The sequence below is a fragment of the Rattus norvegicus genome, chromosome 15 (genome assembly GCF_021556685.1).
Source record: "Rattus norvegicus strain SHRSP/BbbUtx chromosome 15, alternate assembly SHRSP_T2T, whole genome shotgun sequence".
Taxonomy (NCBI): domain Eukaryota; kingdom Metazoa; phylum Chordata; class Mammalia; order Rodentia; family Muridae; genus Rattus; species Rattus norvegicus.
In genome coordinates this window covers 93,610,426-93,629,104 of record NC_141548.1, presented here as the reverse complement: position 1 = coordinate 93,629,104, position 18,679 = coordinate 93,610,426, and the positions used below count along the sequence as shown (strand labels likewise).

The 18,679-nt window shown below is 35.4% G+C and overlaps 1 long non-coding RNA gene and 1 pseudogene across 4 annotated transcripts in view; both read left to right on the top strand.

Annotated features, from left to right (window-relative positions):
• Positions 1–18,679, top strand: part of LOC148001124 (uncharacterized) — a 98,975-nt gene that overhangs the window by 10,139 nt on the left and 70,157 nt on the right. The window lies entirely within an intron of this gene.
• On the top strand, positions 15,682–17,202 carry LOC148001125 (eukaryotic initiation factor 4A-II pseudogene; annotated as a pseudogene).

Genomic DNA, 18,679 nt, shown 5'->3' with positions numbered 1-18,679 from the left:
TCAGGACCAGTCTATCAGCTATAGATACAATTAGAGTTTTGTTTATTTAAGTAAAATATTAACTGATCTCCAGGTTAAATTAGTTTAAATAATTATTCAAAGTTTTTAATGTTAAAATTACTAGTAATATGTTCATTTTTTAAAATAACTCAGATATCTTGAAAGCAAGGGACAATAGAGCTAATACTAGAAGTCGAGGGGCAAGTTTTCCAGTTGATTACCATAAAAAGTTAACATCTTGCTCAGCATGATGCAGAGGTGGGAAATGATCTGCATGCATTACGGGAATTAGATTTTAATGCCTAAGATCATTGGAATGATAGCAGTATTGCTGATTTGTAGATGTTAAAGGAAACTGAAATTCCACTGATAAAGAACCTATAATTAATTATCCTGTGTAGTTAATTCCTGAGGTTATCTTCAGTAGCATAGGAACACATATCGAATACATAAGTTTTAGCAAACATACACTACTAGGATGATACTATACATTACTATTCAAAGTAAAAGAGAAAATTTACCAGAATATTTCTTCAAATTTCTTTCCTTCCTCTCTCTTTTTTATTGGTTATTTTATTTACTTACATTTTAGATGTTATTCCCCCCTTCCCGGTTGGTTTTACCTCTGCAATTCCCTTATCCCATCCCCATTCCCTCCTATTTCTGTGAGGGTCCTCACCTGCCCACCCAACTCCTCCTGCCTCACCACCCTGACATTCCCTTACACTAGGGCATCAATCCTTCACAAGACCAATGGTCTCCCCTCCCATTGATACCAAATAAAGCAATCTTCTGCTCCATATTCTGCTGGAGCAATGGGTCCCTCCATGTGTACTCTTTGGTGGTTTAGTCCCTGGGAAGTCTGATGGGTCTGGTTGATTGATCTTGTTTTCCCTATTGAATTGCAAACCCTTTCAGCTCCTTCAGTTTTTCCCATTACTCCTCCATTGGGGACCTTGTGCTTAGTCCGGTGGTTGGCTGCAAGCATCCACATCGGTAGTCTTAAAAATGTAAATAATAAAGCTTGGCCAACATATCATCTGATGAAGGAAGAATAAGTCTAACTTTTTAATAAAGAGTGATATGTGTATCATATATGGAATTATACAATTGTGCAAAGACTTAACAATTTAGATATTCTTTCAAGATAAGTACATCACATAAAATAATTTAACTAAAATATCAGTTCAAGGTGAACAGTTTCTTATGATAATCTAAAAGTAAATTAATTTAGGTGATCTTATAGAAAAGTCAAATATTAAGTATGCCTTTACCCATTGAGTAGGATTGATAACTGTCAACAATAAAAAACAAGGATGCCATGGGTAGAAATAATGTTTTAGAGAAAACTTTAAAGGACAAGAGTTAATTTAAAATTGGGGTGATTCAGTTTTCCAAAGTGTTTGGCCACCAGGAGTTTGACAGTGTTGCACTGCATATATGGGTAACACAGATTGGACTTCTGGGGTTTGTTTTGTTGTTGTTTTATAAGTGTGTGCATGTGTGTGTGTGCTATTTCTTTTTCTCTTCCTCTTCCTCTTCATTTTCCTACTCCTCCTCCTCCTCTTCCTCTTCTTCCTCCTCCTCCTCCCCTTCTCCTCTTCTCCTCTTCTTCAAAAGCACAGAGGGTCGACCTGGGAGGACTGAGTAGTAAGTGTTGGTTTGCATTATGTGAAATTCCCAAATACTCAAAACATTCTGATGGAAAAAAAGTTGGGATGAGACAGGCAAGGTATATTTATCAAACCTAGACTTAAATATTTTCAGGACGATGTTAAGAGCATTGTATTTCACATGTTATGTCACAAATATTGTGTCCATTCAACATCATGTATAAGAAGTTTGTCAATAGTGAAGCAATATTAACAAGTTTAAAAATTGTATGTTCTATTACCTCGACATGTTCAGCTATGGTATCTTGTCAGAATATGTTTAAATATTTTGACAAAAATAATGAGGTCTTTAACTGAATTGTGCCACAGAGTGCAGAAAGTAGTGTTTAAAGCTATTTAAAGAGGATTGACCACAATTAATAAAAATTAAGTGGAGGCAAAGAAAACTGTAATTTCCAATTTGATCACTCACAGTAAACTTGAGATATAGTATTCCCAAACCTATTTTTCTGAATTTAAAAACTGTCCGTTAGGATTTAATATAACTTATTTTGTGTATTCATTTTCTCTTAGTTGCTGCTCAGTTGCTATGAACAGACACTATAATGAAGCCAATTTTTCTTAAAGCAAGTATTTGATTAGAGGATCATGTACAGTTTTAGAAGGTCAGTGCATGATTATCATAGAGGGAGCAGTTAGGTATGATGCTTTAGCAGTAGCAGAAAGCTTCACATCTGTATCCTCAGGCCAGAAGGAGAGAGAAAGAGAGAAAGAGGGAGAGGGAAAGGGAGAGGGAAAGGGAGAGAGAGAAGAAGAGGGAGAGGGAGAGGGAAAAGAGAGAATGGGCCCACCACTAATGGTACAGTTTGTCAAACAAGCCCACATCTTTTTCCAAATAATTTCACCTGCTATTGACCAGGAGGAATTCTGTAAGGAGGGCACAGGCATTTGGGATTTAAATTAATAAATAAGAGTTTAAATCTCAGTTTTAAAATTACATAGGCTCCTATTGAGCCATTCTCATTCAATCGCCATATATTTAATATATTGTGTTACTGTTCCTTCTCTTAAAGAACAATAATTTGATAAAGATCAGTGTAATCTGAGTACCAATACCACTGTTGGCTTTCTTTTTGAAGCAGTATGCACTTACACTGGCTTTTGTTAAACTTTTTGCATAATATAAATCATTTAGAATGCATCTATAAAATTTTGTGTCAAAATTTAAAATAAATGAAAAATGTAATACACACTGATGTGCATTTTGCATGAAATAAATGTGTTGCTACTTGCAAATTTTAAAAAGTAAAATTTGTTGGAAAAATATAGTCCTAATAACAGCCAAAAGAAACACACTGCATTGTAGTAACAACATTAAAATATGTTACAAAATGAGAATATTTTAGTTTGGATGAATTAAACTTCTAAACACTCATGCATGATATATCTTAATTCTGTACTATATATGGAACTAAACATATTTCTCCCACTCTGTTAAGATATAACACTTATTTATAACAGCAATCATTATTTAATCTAGTCTCACATTGAGTGTTTCATATCTCTAAATTTCTATTATGGACAAGAATTCTATTAAACTGCTGTTTATGATGCTATTGATTTTTATGATGTAGATAATTGTAACAAATTAATTTAGTTTGATATGGTATTATAAGGCTTCCCAGAAGATTAAAAATTGACCTGTTCTGTCAGATCAATCAAGCATTAGGTCATCGAGAGTCCACAACCAGACCATCCTTTTTTCATCAGACGCTATGCTCATATGACAACAGATTCAAGCAGATCAGTAATTCCTTATTTGTTCAAATATATATGCTCACACTTTTTCTCAATATTTTTGTTATTAAAATATAATTATGTTATTTCCCACTTCCCTTCTTCCTACCAACTCTGCAAACGGAGCCCCTTTCAATTTAAATATTGTTACACATATATACATGTAATGCATAGATATATAAATAAAATGTATAGGGACAGGTTAGTGGTGCTTGTATGTATACAATGGCCACTTTGTATTGCATAACCAACTAAGAGGTCACTATAGGAAAAATTAATTGTAGTACCTAGTACACATTGGTTAGCTGCAGTTACTTATCTAGGGGTGGGAAAACTTTCAGTATTCCCCTTTCTCCATGAGAATATCCATTATTCTTGTCATTATCCCATTAGGCCAGCATAATTTATGAAGTATCATGGATGAAACTTTCCTGTCATTTCTAGAAGACACAATCTTAGACAAGATTTTCTGGACCTATGGCTCTTAACAATCTTTCTTCCCTCCATTTAAATTTTGCTTTTTTAATTTTGGAACTTTTAAAAATGTTTTTAATTATAATAAATTTATATCATCATTGTATCCCTACCACACTTTCTATATTTCTTTTCAGTTTCAAACTGATATCCTCATTTTTATTATATGTATACAAATACTAAAGAATATATGTATATTTGTACATTAAATATTAAAATAATATAAATATTAAATATATATTTGGATATGTATATTCACATATTATAGAATATTAATTATTTTATTAAAATATAAATTTTAAGGAAAAGTATAAGCATAGTTACTTGATAAAAGAAGATATATATATCTTAAATATTTTTACATATATGTATATATATGAACTTATTTTTATGGTATGCCTCTATATGGTTGACTACTTTGTATTAGAAAATTAATCAAGGGCCTCATCCCTGGGATAGGGTATTCTTCCCTCTCTCAGCAGTCATTAGTTGCCCTAAATTTTTTAATCTTTAGAGAGACCGTGAAAGTTCTTCCACCTTCCATGTCAGTATGTTCATTGATATTGCCATTGTCCAGGTCTCCTTTATACAAGGATTTCTATAAAAGGTACTCTCAATCAGAGTTTTCCAGATCAGTCTACCATCTGTTCTACCAGAAAATGATAAACAAGTTGCTATCGGAGGGAAGCAGTAAATAATTCTTCCCAGTGCTGACATCTATTTACCATAGCCAGGACCAGCATGACAAGATATTCATAGAGGTACAGAATAGTAGTATTCATATGCTGGTAATACTCTATAACTATCTAAATGACCTTAAGTCCTAGTAAGCAGGATAAATCTTGTTCATGATATGAGAAACCTCCCCAACTACTTGGAGCTAGTGAAGGCATGGGTCATAGATAGTAACTACCACCAACATTTTCTAGAACAGTAGACTTCCTAACTACATCATAAGTCTTCACTTTAAACCCACATATAGGTATAGCTATCATTCCTTATCAAAGAAGCTTCTTTCTATCACAAATGAAGACCATTAAAGAAGATCACAGCTTCAAGAAAAAGATCAAAGGACCATGGAAAGCTTAGCTCCAGTGGATATATCTGTAATCTCGCTTCTGGAAACCAGGCTTAGGGAACATGAGCCAAAATACTACAGAGTTTTTCGTATATGTATTTAAAATTATTTTCACAAGTTTATTTCAAATGTTTCTTGACTTGTTAATTACTTAACTGTGATTTGGATTTCCATGATGCAATGGAAAACTTTTCTCAAACATAGGCAAAAAATTATCCTTCAGTATATGTTTTAAAAATTTCAACAACAAAAAAAAACATTTTTGTTACTAACATCCATTTTTAAAAAGTGTGTGTTCTACTTCTGTTTTTGCTGTGAATTTTATGCCATTGTTTTAAATAGGTGAGCAATATTTCATAGTGTAAATATACCACATATTCTTTATCCAATCTTCAGTCAAGGAACATCAAGGTTATTTCCATTTCAGGCTATTATGAATAAAGCATTCATGAACATAGTGGAGCAAGTGCCTTTTTGGTAGGATGCAGCATCTGTTCGGTAGACATAACCCAGACCTAGAAAGAAGATTATTGTATGTACTCACTTATAAATAAATATTAACTGCAAAGCAAATGATAGCCATGATACAATCCACAGACCCAGAGAGACTAAGTAAAAAGGAGCACTCAGGAGAAGATCTCCCTTGAAAGAGAAATAGAATAGATGTTGCTTGTGGACAGAGAGTGGACAGGAGGGAACTAGAGGGGTCACATGGAGAGAAGATAGAGGGAGAGAATACTATGGAAGAAAACCTGAATTGGTGGGCTTTGGGGGCAAAAGATAGAAACCTAGTAAAATAAAACCTCCCAGGAATATATAGGGTAACAGTACCTAATACTCTCACTAATGGCTGATCCAGAGACTGACCTGGCCATCTATAACCAAGAAAGACTTGAAGCAGAAGCCTTTGGGACACCAAACAAGCCACAAAGCCATTGGACTACAATTTGTCCTAGCATCATGATATAAATGTAGCAGAGAAATTGTCAGTTACCTATAACCAAAAGATGATCAACTGAAGAGAAGATAAAATGAAAATACAGATAAGATAAAGACAAAGAGATCAACTGGACACTCAATATACAATGTTATTATTCAAATTCTTTTCATAAATATAATAGAACAATTGAAGCAGAACAAACTTGAAAGTAAAAGACTATTCAAATAGGCAAGGGTATGTCCACTGTGTGTTTAATTTAAATGTGTTCATAGAAGACATGAAAATAGAAAGGAATATATAGGCATATGGAATTAATGTAACACATTTTGCTTCAAAATACTGTAGCTGAACATAATATGATGTATGCAAATCATGTTGTATAAAAGGAACTTAACCTCATCCATCCCGAAAAGCATGAAAAATTTAGAACTGAAAAAATTTAGTTAAAATTTGCATAGTATGTATAATTTTCTAGCTATGATCTAAGTTGCCAGCTATACCTCACAGGTCTCCATATATTACTAGATGTCATCTGTTACTAGGAGACACCATCTCACAGAAACTCCCTGATCATCTTAAGCAATGATCCTTAATATTTTGGTGCAAGAGTGTTGTTTTAGATTTATCTCTTGGAACTGTGCTTTACAATCCTCCATATTGACTCATGTGGTCTTCTATAGTGATTGCTATCTGCAAAGAGAATTTTCTTTGATAAGGACTGAAGGCGACACTTATATATGGGTATAGGACAAATGTTTATAGACTATTGCTAAGGATTAAACTGGCTTAGTAAATTAGTGGTTGTTGATTCTCCTTCAATAATTGTAATATCACTAGCATCAACATCATTACCCAGAAGTATACTAAAAAAGGACACCAATGACCATGGCAAACTACATGAGACCCAAAAAAACCCAATGCTATTCAAAGAACTATAGGCAACTAAGGAAAGCTGGCAGCAAGAAAGGTGTCTCTTCCCAGAGAAGAGCATGTCAATTAGTTTTTAATTGTGAAATGGTCAACCTTGAAAGTATATATGCTAGTAACATTATACAGACTCAACAGGTTATATTTGAGAATGTATATGTATATATAATGCATGTAATAACACATATGCATACAAAAACAATTTTTAAAAGGCCATTAATTAATGTAATTAATTAATTAAAGGAGGGTGGAGGAAGGTATGTGAGAGGGCTTGGAAAAAAGAAAGAAACAATTTAATTAAAATACAATCTCAAACTACAAATAACAAATTGGTATTTATTCACATATTATTTTTAATCTGGAAAAAATTAACTAATCCCTTAAAAAGCTAGCCTTTAAAAGTAATAGCTATATGATCTTTATAAAAGTAAATATACTCTTTAGTGGTAAAATATTTTAAAACTATGTAGGGATGTGGCCAAACTAGCAGCAGAATCTGTGGACCACATGGCACTAGCAGAGAATATCCATCTTGGCAGACTCTCTGACTGAGAATTCTCAAAACGTCTCCACCTTCCTCACTAAGTTCCCAATTTCCATCCTACTTTACCACCTGCTACTCTCTGGGCCCTGTCTCAATCCCTCTACCTCAGTGATTATCCCCATCAGCGGCCACCATCTCACAGCTCTCTGCTTAAAACTCTGTTCACATTACCATCATCCACACATAATGATTATTGTCACAATTCCCAGTATCCCAGCAAAATCAAAACACTAGGACTTGTAATTTCTCAAACAGATTTATATCAGTAAATTTTCACCGCACAATACATCTACACAATAAACTCAGAAACAAGTGATAATGTTATAAATGGCACACCTAGATAGGACAAATTGACCTATAATAATCCATCACTTATATGATATTCTAGCTACCCATGTCTAATTAAAGCCACACAGAGCTGGGTCATTCTTCTCCTCCTCCATCTCCTGGCTCTCTGGCCTCTAACTTCAGACCAATTTCCCTCATGAATATTGATGCAAAATTACTCATTGAAATTCTTCCAAACTGAATCCAAGAACATATCAAAATGATCATCCATCATGATCAAGTAGGCTTCATCCCAGGGACGCAGGGATGGCTCAGTATACAGAAGTCCACCAAGATAATTCACTATGTAAGCAAACTCAAAAACAAACAAACAAACAAACAAAAACAAGCACATGATCATTTTATTTAATACTGAGAAAGGTCATTAACATAAAGGCATAGCCTTCAGAATTACACCAGACAGCTCATCAGAGACTATGAAAGCCAGAAGATCCTGGGCAGATTTCATCCAGACCCTAAGAGAACATAAATGCCAGCACAGACTACTATATCCAGCAAAACACTCAATTAACATAGATGGAGAAACCAAGATATTCCATGACAAAACCAAATAAATACAACATCTTTCCACAAATACAGCTGTACAAAGGATAACAGACAGAAAACTCCAACACATAAAGGAAAATTACACCCTAGAAAAAGCAAAAAGTAATCTTCTTACAACAAACACAAAGTAGGATAACCACACAAAACATAATTCCACCTCTAACAACAAAAATAACAGGAAACAACAATCATTGGTCCCTAATAACTCTCAGTATCAATGGAGTAAATTTCCCAATAAAAAGAAAAAGACAAACATATTGGATAAGTAAAGAGGACCCAGAATTTTGCTGCATACAGGAAACACACCTCAGTGACAAAGACAAATACTACCTCAGAGTAAAAGGCTGGCAAAAAATTTTCCAAGCAAATGGTCCAAGGAGGAGTAGCCATTGTAATATCAAATAAAATCGACTTTCAACCAAAAGTTATCAAAAAAAAAAAAAAAAAAGGAAAGACACTTCATCTTCATCAAGGGAAAAATCCACCAAGATGAACATTCAATCCTGAATTTATGTGCTCCAAATGCAAGGGCACATACATTCATAAAAGGGACCTTATTAAAGTTCAACTCACACATTGCACCTAACACAATAATAGTGGGAGATTTCAACACCCCACTCTCACTAATGGACAGATCATGGAAACAGAAACTAAACAGTGACACAAAAACTAACAGAAGTTATAAACCAAATGGATTTAACACATATCCAAAACACATTTAATCCTAAAACAAAAATATACCTTCTTCTCAACACCTCATGGTTCCTTCTCCAAAATTTACCATATAAATTGGTCACAAAACAGGCCTCAACAGATGCAAGAAGATTGAAATTATCCCATGCAGCCTGTCAGATCACTATGGACAAAGGCTGGTCTTCAATCACAACAAAAATGACAGAGAGCCCACATACTCATGGAAGGTGAACAACACTCTAATCAATGATAACCTGGTCAAGGAAGAAATCAAGAAAGAAATTAAAGACTTTCTAGAATTTGATGAAAATGAAGACCCAACATACCCAAGCTTATGGGACACAACGAAAGCAGTGCTAAGAGGAAAAGTCATACCTCTGAATGCCTCCAAAATGAAACTGGAGAAAGGGCATGCACTATCAGCCCTTTAGGTGAAAGCACACCTAAAAGTTATAGATCAAAATGAAGCAAATACACCAAATAGGAGTAGAAGTCAGGAAATAAACAAGGTCAGGGCTGACATCAACCAAGTAGAAACAAAAAGAGCTTTCCAAAGAATCAACAAAACCAGGATCTGATTCTTTGAGAAAATCAAAGAGAAAGGTAACCCCTTAGGAGACTAACCAGAGGGAACACAGAGAGAGTATCCAAATTAAAGAAATAAGAAGGAAGACATAACACAGAAATTGAGGAAATTAAATATATATATATATATATATATATATATATATATATATATATATCCTACTACAAAAGCTTGTACTAAACAAAACTGGGAAATCAGGATGAAATGGACAATTTTCTAGACATATACCAGGTACCCAAGTCAAATCAGGATCAGATAAACCATCTAAATAGTCCCATAACTCCTAAAGAAATAGAAGCAGTTATTAAAAGTCTCCCAACCAAAAAAGCCCAGGATCAGATGGGTTTAGTGCAGAATTCTATGAGAGCTTCACAGAAGACCTCGTACAAATACTGTCCAAACTATGCCCCAAAATAGGAACAGAAGAAATACTACACAATTCCTTGTCTGAAGCCACAATTACACTTGCATCTAAACCACACAAAGACCCAACAAAGAAAGAGAATTTCAGACCAATTTCTTTTATGAATATTGATGCAAAAATACTCAATAACACTCTCGAAAATTGAATCCAAGTACACATTAAAATGATCATCCATCATGCTCAAGTAGGCTTTATCCCAGGGATGCAGGGAATGTTCAATACACAGAAATCCATTGAGGTAATCCACTATATAAACAAACTCAAAACAACAACAACAACAAAACAACACCGGACCTCTTTATTTCTTGCTGAGAAAGTATTTGACCAAATTTAACAGCCTAACAGTCTTGAAAATATCAGGAATTCAAGACCCATAACTAAACATAGTAAAGCAACATACAGGAAAGTAGTATCCAAAGCAAAATAAATGGAGAGAAATTTGAAGCAATCCTACTAAAATCAGGGAGTAGACAAGATTGCCCTCTCTCTCTCTACCTATTCAATATAGTATTGGATGTCATAGCCAGAGCAATTTGATAGTGAAAAGAGGTCAGAGGGATTGAAATTTGAAAGGAAAAGTCAAAATATCACTATTTACAGACTTTTGATGGTATACTTAAGTGACTCCAAAAAATTCCACCAGGGATCTCCTAAACCTGATAAACAACTTCAGCAAAGTGGCTGGATATAAAATTAACTCAAACAAATCCGTAGCCTTCTTCTACTCAAAGAATCAACAGGTTGAGGAAGAAATGGAGGAAACTAAAACCTTCACAATAATCACAGATAACATAAAATCTTGATTTAACTATAACCAATCAATTGAAAGAAATGTATGACAAAAACTTCAAGTATCTGAAGAAAGAAATTGAAGAAGATCTCAGAAGATGGAAAGATCTCCCATGCTCATGGATTAGCAGGATTAATGTTGTAAAAATGGCCACCTTGTCAAAAGTAATCCACACATTCAATGCAATCCCCATCAAAATTCCAAATCAATACTTTGCAGTGTTAGAAAGATCAATTTGCAAATTCATTTGAGATAACCAAAAACCCAGGATAGTGAAAACTATCCTCAACAATGAAAGAACTTCTGGGGGAATCACCATCCCTCACTTCAAGCTGTATGACAGAGCAATAGTTATTGAAAACAAAAACTGCATGGTATTGGTACAGAGACAAGCAGGTAGATCGATGGAATAGAGTTGATGATCCAGAAATGAACCCACACACCTATGGTCACTTGATCTTTGACAAAGGAGCTAAAACCATCCAGCGGGAAAAAAAAGATAGCATTTTCAACAAATGTTGCTGTTTTGACTTGCCATCAGCATGTAGAAGAATGCAAATTGATCTATTCTTACTATCCTTTACAAAGTTCAAGTCCAGGTGGATCAAGGACCTCCACATCAAACTTGATACACACAAACTAATAGAAGAAAAATGGAGAAGAGCCTTAAACACATAAGCACTGGGGAAATTTTCCTGAGTACAATATCAATGGCTTATAGTCTAAGATCAAGAATCGACAAATGGGACTTAATAAAATTGCAAAGCTTCTGTAAGATAAAGTACACTGTCAATAGGACAAAATTGCAACCAACAGATTGGGAAAAGATCTTTATCAGTCCTACATCCCATAGAGGGCTAATATCCAATATGTACAAAGAACTCAAGAAGTTAGACTCCGGAGAATCAAATAAGAGATTCTCCAGAGAATTAAAAATGGGGTACAGAGCTAAACAAAGAATTTTCAGCTGAGGAAAATCAAATGGCTAAGATGAACCTAAAGAAACGTTCAACATCTTTAGTCACAGGGAAAGGCAAATCAAAACAACCCTGGGATTCCACCTTACACAGTCAGAATGACTAAGATAAAAATCTCAGTTGACAACAAGTGCTGGTGAGGATGTGGAAAAAGAGGAAGACTCTTCCATTGCTGGTGAGATTGCAAGCTGGTTCAACCTCTCTGGAAATCATTCTGGAGTTCCCTCAAAAAATTGAACATAGTACTCTGTGAGAACCTAGCTATGTCACTCCTGGATATATTACCAAAAACGCTCCAACATGTAATAAGGACACATGCTCCATTTTGTGTTCATAATAGCCAGAAGCTGGAAAGAACCCAGATGTCCCTCAGCAGAGAAATGGATACAGAACATATGGTTCACTTATACAATGGAGTACTACTCAGCTATAAAAAACAAGGACTTCAGTGTTTGGGAAGTTAGCTCAGTGGTAGACCACTTGCCTAGCAAGGGCAAGGCCCTGAGTTCAGTCCTGATCTCTGGAAAAACAAAAACGAAAACAAAAGAAAGAAAAAAGAAAAAAAGAAAAACAATGACTTTATGAAATTCGTAGACAAATGGATGGAACTAGAAAATATCGTCCTGAGTGAGGTAACCCAAACATACACACACACCCAAACATACACACCACACACACACACACACACACACACACACACACACACACGTTATGCACTCACTGATAGGTGGACAGTAGCCCAAAAGCTCAGATTACCCAAGATACAATTCACAGACCACATGAATCCCAAGAAGGACGACCAAATTGAGGATGCTTCAGTCCTTCTTAGAAGTGGGAACAAAAAATATTCATGGGAGGATATACAGATATAACATTTGGAGCAGAGACTGAAGGAAAAGGCATCCAGAAACTACCCCACCTGAGGATTCAGCCAATATACAACAACCAAATCCAGACAATATCGCTGATTTCAAGAGGTGCAAGCTGATGGGAGCCTGATATAGCTGTTTGCTGAGAGGCTCTGCCAGAGCCTGAGAAATACAGAGGTGGATGCTTGCAGCCAACCATTGAACTGAAAAAGAGTCCCCAAGAAAAGGAGTTAGAGAAAGGATTGAAGGAGCTGAAGGTGTTTGCAACCTTATAAGAGAAACAATGCCAACCAACCAGAGCTCTCAGAGACTAAACCACCATCTAAGGTGTACACCCATGGGTCCAGGTGCATATGTAGCAGAATATTGCCTGGTTGGGGATCAGTGGGAGGAGAAGCCCTTGGTCTTGCCAAGGCTTGATGTCCCATTTTTAGGGGAATTTCAGGGCCAGGAGGCAGGAAGGTGCCAGTGGGTGGCTGGGTGGGGGAGCACCCTCATAGAAGCAAGTGTAGGGAGGAAGGGGTAGGGGATTAAAGGATGGGAATCCAGGAAAGGGAATAACATTTGAAATGTGAATAAAATATTTAAAAAAAACCCAAACAAAACAACAAAAAACCTCTGTCCATGCCTTTTTTCTTTACTGCCCAATGACAGGCCTTGCCCTATTTTGTGCCTGCCGTCACCTACATATAGACATCAATACACAATACTCAACTGCTGATTTTCATATTTAAATCTTACTTTTATAAAATTGTAAATAATATTTAAAAATATTTCAAAACTTACTTTAGATAAACTAAAATGTCTTATCTTATGGCAGGCCACAGTATTCAAGCTCAAACAATGTACGTGAATGTGAATAGATTATCTTCTTAGTTTCCCATAGAAACTGTAATAGAAATTTGCTGTATTCCTTAATAAAATCCAGTTACACCAAAGGTGTGTTTTCTCATTCCTAACATCAGGAAGATGGAAACTCCAGTATTTCTTAGCTAGAACCTAACAGAGAAAATAAAACAAGACAGACAGACAGACATACAAAGAAAAAACCCACTATAAGACAAATGATTGTAATTGTACATATTTCCTATTGATTCATACTTGATACCACTTAGGATTACTATGGATGTGCCTCTGGGCATATATGAGTTGGGGTTACTAGATTGGGTGAAGCGATGTAGGAAGGCTCATTACTTCAGTGACTGGGATCCACCACTGAATAAAACAAGTGAGCTAAGGGGAAGCTCTCACTCTTTCAGCTTTCTGACTGAAGGCAGGGCAGTACCAACCTCTTCACATTCCTCCTGCTATGCCTTCCTCACTGTGATGGACTGAATCCTCAGGCTCTGATCCAACCTGAATTTAAAATTATTTTTACCCATCAAGGAATAAAGTAACTAAACTTATTCATATATATGTGAACAAGGTAACCTCTGATTTTTTATTTTTAATATTTACTCTCTCATATATTATTTGCTCCCTCCTTTCCTCCCAGACAGCACCCCCCATAATCAACTATCTTGGGCACACAGAGACTAAACCAACCATCTGGGATCCTGCATGGGACAGACCTAGGCCTGCTGCTAATATGTTACAGTTGTGACACTCAGTCTTCTGGGACTCCTAATATTGGGAGCAGGGGCTGTCTCAGATGATTTTTCCTGCTTTTGGTAACCCTTTTCATATGATAGGAGCTGCCTAGTTTTATTAAAACTTGAAATCTTTGATTTTAAGTGATAAGGATTTGAGACGGAGGCAGAAAGGAGGCCAGTGGCTTAGATAAGTCTGCATGAACTTCCAGCAGGCTGAACGACACAGTGTCTCATGAAATACATCAAGTGCATGCTGTGCCAGTTCACATAGTACAAGTATAGTAGGTTGAAGGCCATAGAAAATTAGACACCATCCTGTCCCCACTTCTAAAAATCTATGTTAAAAAGAATTAAAGTTAGGTATCTCGAGGTGAAAAAAAATAAAATATTGAATGACAGATGAAAAACATACTGTTATATGAATCTGCTATTGACTGTAATGGTTATAATTTGCCAATAAATTCTTTGTATTTAGAAAAACAAGTATAATAGAGCTATGTTTTTTTCTTTGGAAAAATGATTATTGATGCTGGATTTAGCTTTATGGATAAAATTGTTTCATAACTTCCAATTTTATTTTTATTTATTATTCTCTCACACAATACATCCTATACACTGCCTCCTCTCTCTCCAATCCTCCTAGAGTTCCCCTACACTTCCCTTCCAACTCAGCCAGACTTGCTGCTTCTCCATTTCCCTTCAGAAATGAGCAGGTTTCCCAGGGATATCGACTAGACACTGCATAACAACCAGATGCGATAAGACTAGGCACAAACTCAGTAGGAGTAAAATAATCCAAAGAGCAGTCAAAGAATCAGAAACCCCACTCCTTTCTTCTGATCATTTCACCTTTGAAAATAATAATTAGATATGGTGTTGTGTACCTAGTTTTCAAACGTCTGAAAAACAGTAAAGTTTATAGGTTATTTTAAAAAAAAACCTTTTAACTCCATTAGGTATGAATCATTGCAACTAACATATTCTAAACAGTAATACTAACTGAGAAGAATAATTTTAGTTATTTTACAGGTGTCTAGAAGTAAAAATGAGGTAGAAAATAATAAAAAAAACTGCTTACATTATACTCTTTACAATTTAAAAATCACTCCTTTGGTTTTCTATAATAAGAATTTTAAAGCATGTAGCAGTATTACAACTACTTGAAAAATTTTCAGTGTTCAAATAAAACATGTTCATTTCTTTCCCCATTCAGTTTATAATTGAAAATGAGTATTAAAATTACAATAGTATTCCTAACACTGATTTGCTTTCAGTAATAAACTAATGAGCAAATTGGTACAGTGTGAAAATATTAGAACACAGGCATAGTTCACAAACAGCTGTAAAAGACTTACTTTCCCAAATTGGCATATGAGCATCTGCTCACAGCTTCTCTCAACTGAATTGAAATCTCTTTTTAGCACAGACCTTTTCCAGCTTCTTCCCACCCCGAGAGGGCATTAATGCCTGTGTGAAGGTGTGAATGTTCATAGCTCTGAGACTCTGTAAGTTGGTTAATTATAAGGCTTCTCTCAGATATGGGTGGTCAATTAAAGTTTGGAAGGAAAGAAAATAGTGAAATTTTGGCATGTTTTAGAGATTGTAAATTTGGAAATAAGTTAACACCAACTTACCCTGTGATGTGTCTTTATGTCCAGTCTAGTATTCATCACCACCAGTAGTCAGACCTTGATCTGGATTAATTGGGTCCCACTATTCTCAGGGGACAATGCATTAAGTTCCGGTTTGTTGAATCAAGTTACACTGCTTCATACATTTTAGTCACTGAGGAAAATAATACAATCATACAACGAATAACAGGAATTGTAAGAGTTGTACACTCTTGCAATCCCAACACTTGGAAGATCTGGGCAGAAAACTAAAAGTTCAAGGTCATCTCAATTATTCTAGTACATATTGAGTTCAAAGACAGCCTGAGGTACCCTAGAGCTTTACAAAAAGAAAGGAGAAGTAAGCGAGGAAGGACAGAGAGACAGAAAGACACAGAGGCAAAGATAGGAAAGAGGAGAAAGAACAAAGTAAGAAGGAAGGAAGATCTTGCATAGAAAAGTGTTAAATTTATGCATACACCATGTTTGACTACTTGACTCACATAAATAAGGACACTTAAAGGCTAAATTAATAATTTTTAATAAGTTTAATTTGGCAGCATTTGTAATTAGTGAGAATTACTAATGTTTATAAAACAAAATCATAATGTTAACTATTACACGCAATACTCACTATATGAGAGGAAGATATAAAATTAGTGTTATTATGAATGTATTTTTAGAAATATTTGTGATGATGGCATAACATGAGTAGTATTTATTTCTCAGAACTGTGCCAAGAGAAAGTGTTACCTGAAGAATTCCTTGTGGATACAAAGCAGAGCTTGACATTCAGGTTGTGTTGACTTCTGCCACAATGTCAAGTGATGTACTAGAAATGACCAAAAAATTCATGAGAGATTCGATTCGAATTCTGGTGGAGAAGGAAGAATTGACCCTTGAAGGAATTAAACAATTTTATATTAATGTTGAGCAAGAGGATGGAAGAAGCTGGACACTCTTTGTGACTTGAGTGAGACTTTGACTATCACATATATGTTTATTTTTCTCAATGCAAGGTGCAAGGTGGATTGGCTCATGGAGAAAATGTATGCCAGGGATTTAACAAGTTTTGCTCCTCATGGTGATGTGGACAAGAAGGAAAGAGATGTCATCATGAGGAAATTCTGACGAAGATCAAGCCGTGGTCGGATCACCACTGATTGGTTGACTCGTGGGATTGACATGCAACAAGTGTCCTTGCTTTTAAACTGTGATCCACCTACCAATCATGAAAATTATATTCACAGAATTGGCAGAAGCCATCAATTTAGGAGGAAAGGTGTGGATATAACTTTGTTACTGATGAAGACAAGAGGACTCTTCGTGACATTGAGACTTTCTACAATACTGTAGTGAAGGAAATGTCCATAAATGTGGCTGACCTAATTTAACTTCGGGGATAAGATAGTTATGAGTGCAGTGCTCGCTGTTACTGAGTAGGTGAGCACAACATGCGTTGTGCTTCTTTGAGAATTTTTGAATCTTGTCTGCATGTTCACAACAGATTACAAGTAGAGATTTTGATAGCAAAGCGACTTTAGTCCTGAGCTCTTGTGAGGAAAGGCATTGGCTTTACCCTCTTTAGAGTTAGACTGTGGGGTGTGGGGTCTGTAAAATCCTTTTCCTTAGGAATTCACTTACTAGTTATTTAGCAATGGTTTTATTATATACTCTCTATCATTTAGTAATATACTTGTGGACTAAAAACATATAAGTGCTGTATAAAATCAGCCAATTATGTTAAATTAGCATATCTGTCTTTATTGTGTTTGTCATTAGCCTGACTAGAAGGTCTTTAAAAGTGATTATTTTTAGAATAAATTTTAATGCACTTGGTTACTATTGTATTTATTCAATAAAGTATTTTATTAGTGGTAAGTGCGAAGTAGTCCCTGTTGATAAGACTTAGCTAGCAATCATCCTAGGCAGGGTTAACCCTCCAGTAAAACTGACATATTGCACATGACTTCATGATGTTTGAATGTTAAGTACAATTGTATACTCAGTTTAAAAAATAAATCAGAACTTGTTTCTTCATCTTTTAGAAAGGTGAATAGTTCAGTATGTTCACCAATCAGTATAAAAAGTATTTGAGTATTTGAGAAGTATTATGTCTAAAAATGATTTCTTTTCTTAGTCAAAAGTGTTTAGGTTATTTAATATAAGCAAAATATTAGAAAAATTATGTAACATAAGATGGTTTTTACATCCCTTAGTCAACTACACAAAATTAAAGATGGTCAGTGGTGTACTTTGACATCGCTTTCTGAAGGCTGAAATGCTCACCTGGTGGTAAAGTGAACAGTGTGCGTTTTATTTTTTAAATAGCCACTGTCTATTCGTTTATTTCTAGTAAGGGAGGTAACAAAATTCTCAGTTCTACTAAGTTTCTTTGGGTTTCATTTTTTAATAACATGGTACATTTCTAAGAAACAGCAACAATTAAAAATACTTCTATGGCTTCAGTCTTGGCAGGACCAAGGGCTTCCCCTTCCACTGGTGCTCTTACTAGGCTATTCATTGCTACCTATGAGGTTGGAGCCCAGGGTCAGTACATGTATAATCTTTGGGTAGTGGCTTAGTCCCTGGAAGCTCTGGTTGGTTGGCATTGTTGTTCATATGACTGAATCCCCAGTGAACATGATTGTTGGGGGGAAGGCAGTAATGGGGGGAGGATGGGGAAGGGAACACCCATAGAGAAGGGGAGGGGGAGAGGTTAGGGGGATGTTGGCCCGGAAACCGGGAAAGGGAATAACAATCAAAATGTAAATAAGAAATACCCAAGTTAATAAAGATAAAAAAATATTTCTATGGAAACACTTGTCTATCTGCATTTTTGTGGCAGAAAAACTTACATTAAATATTATG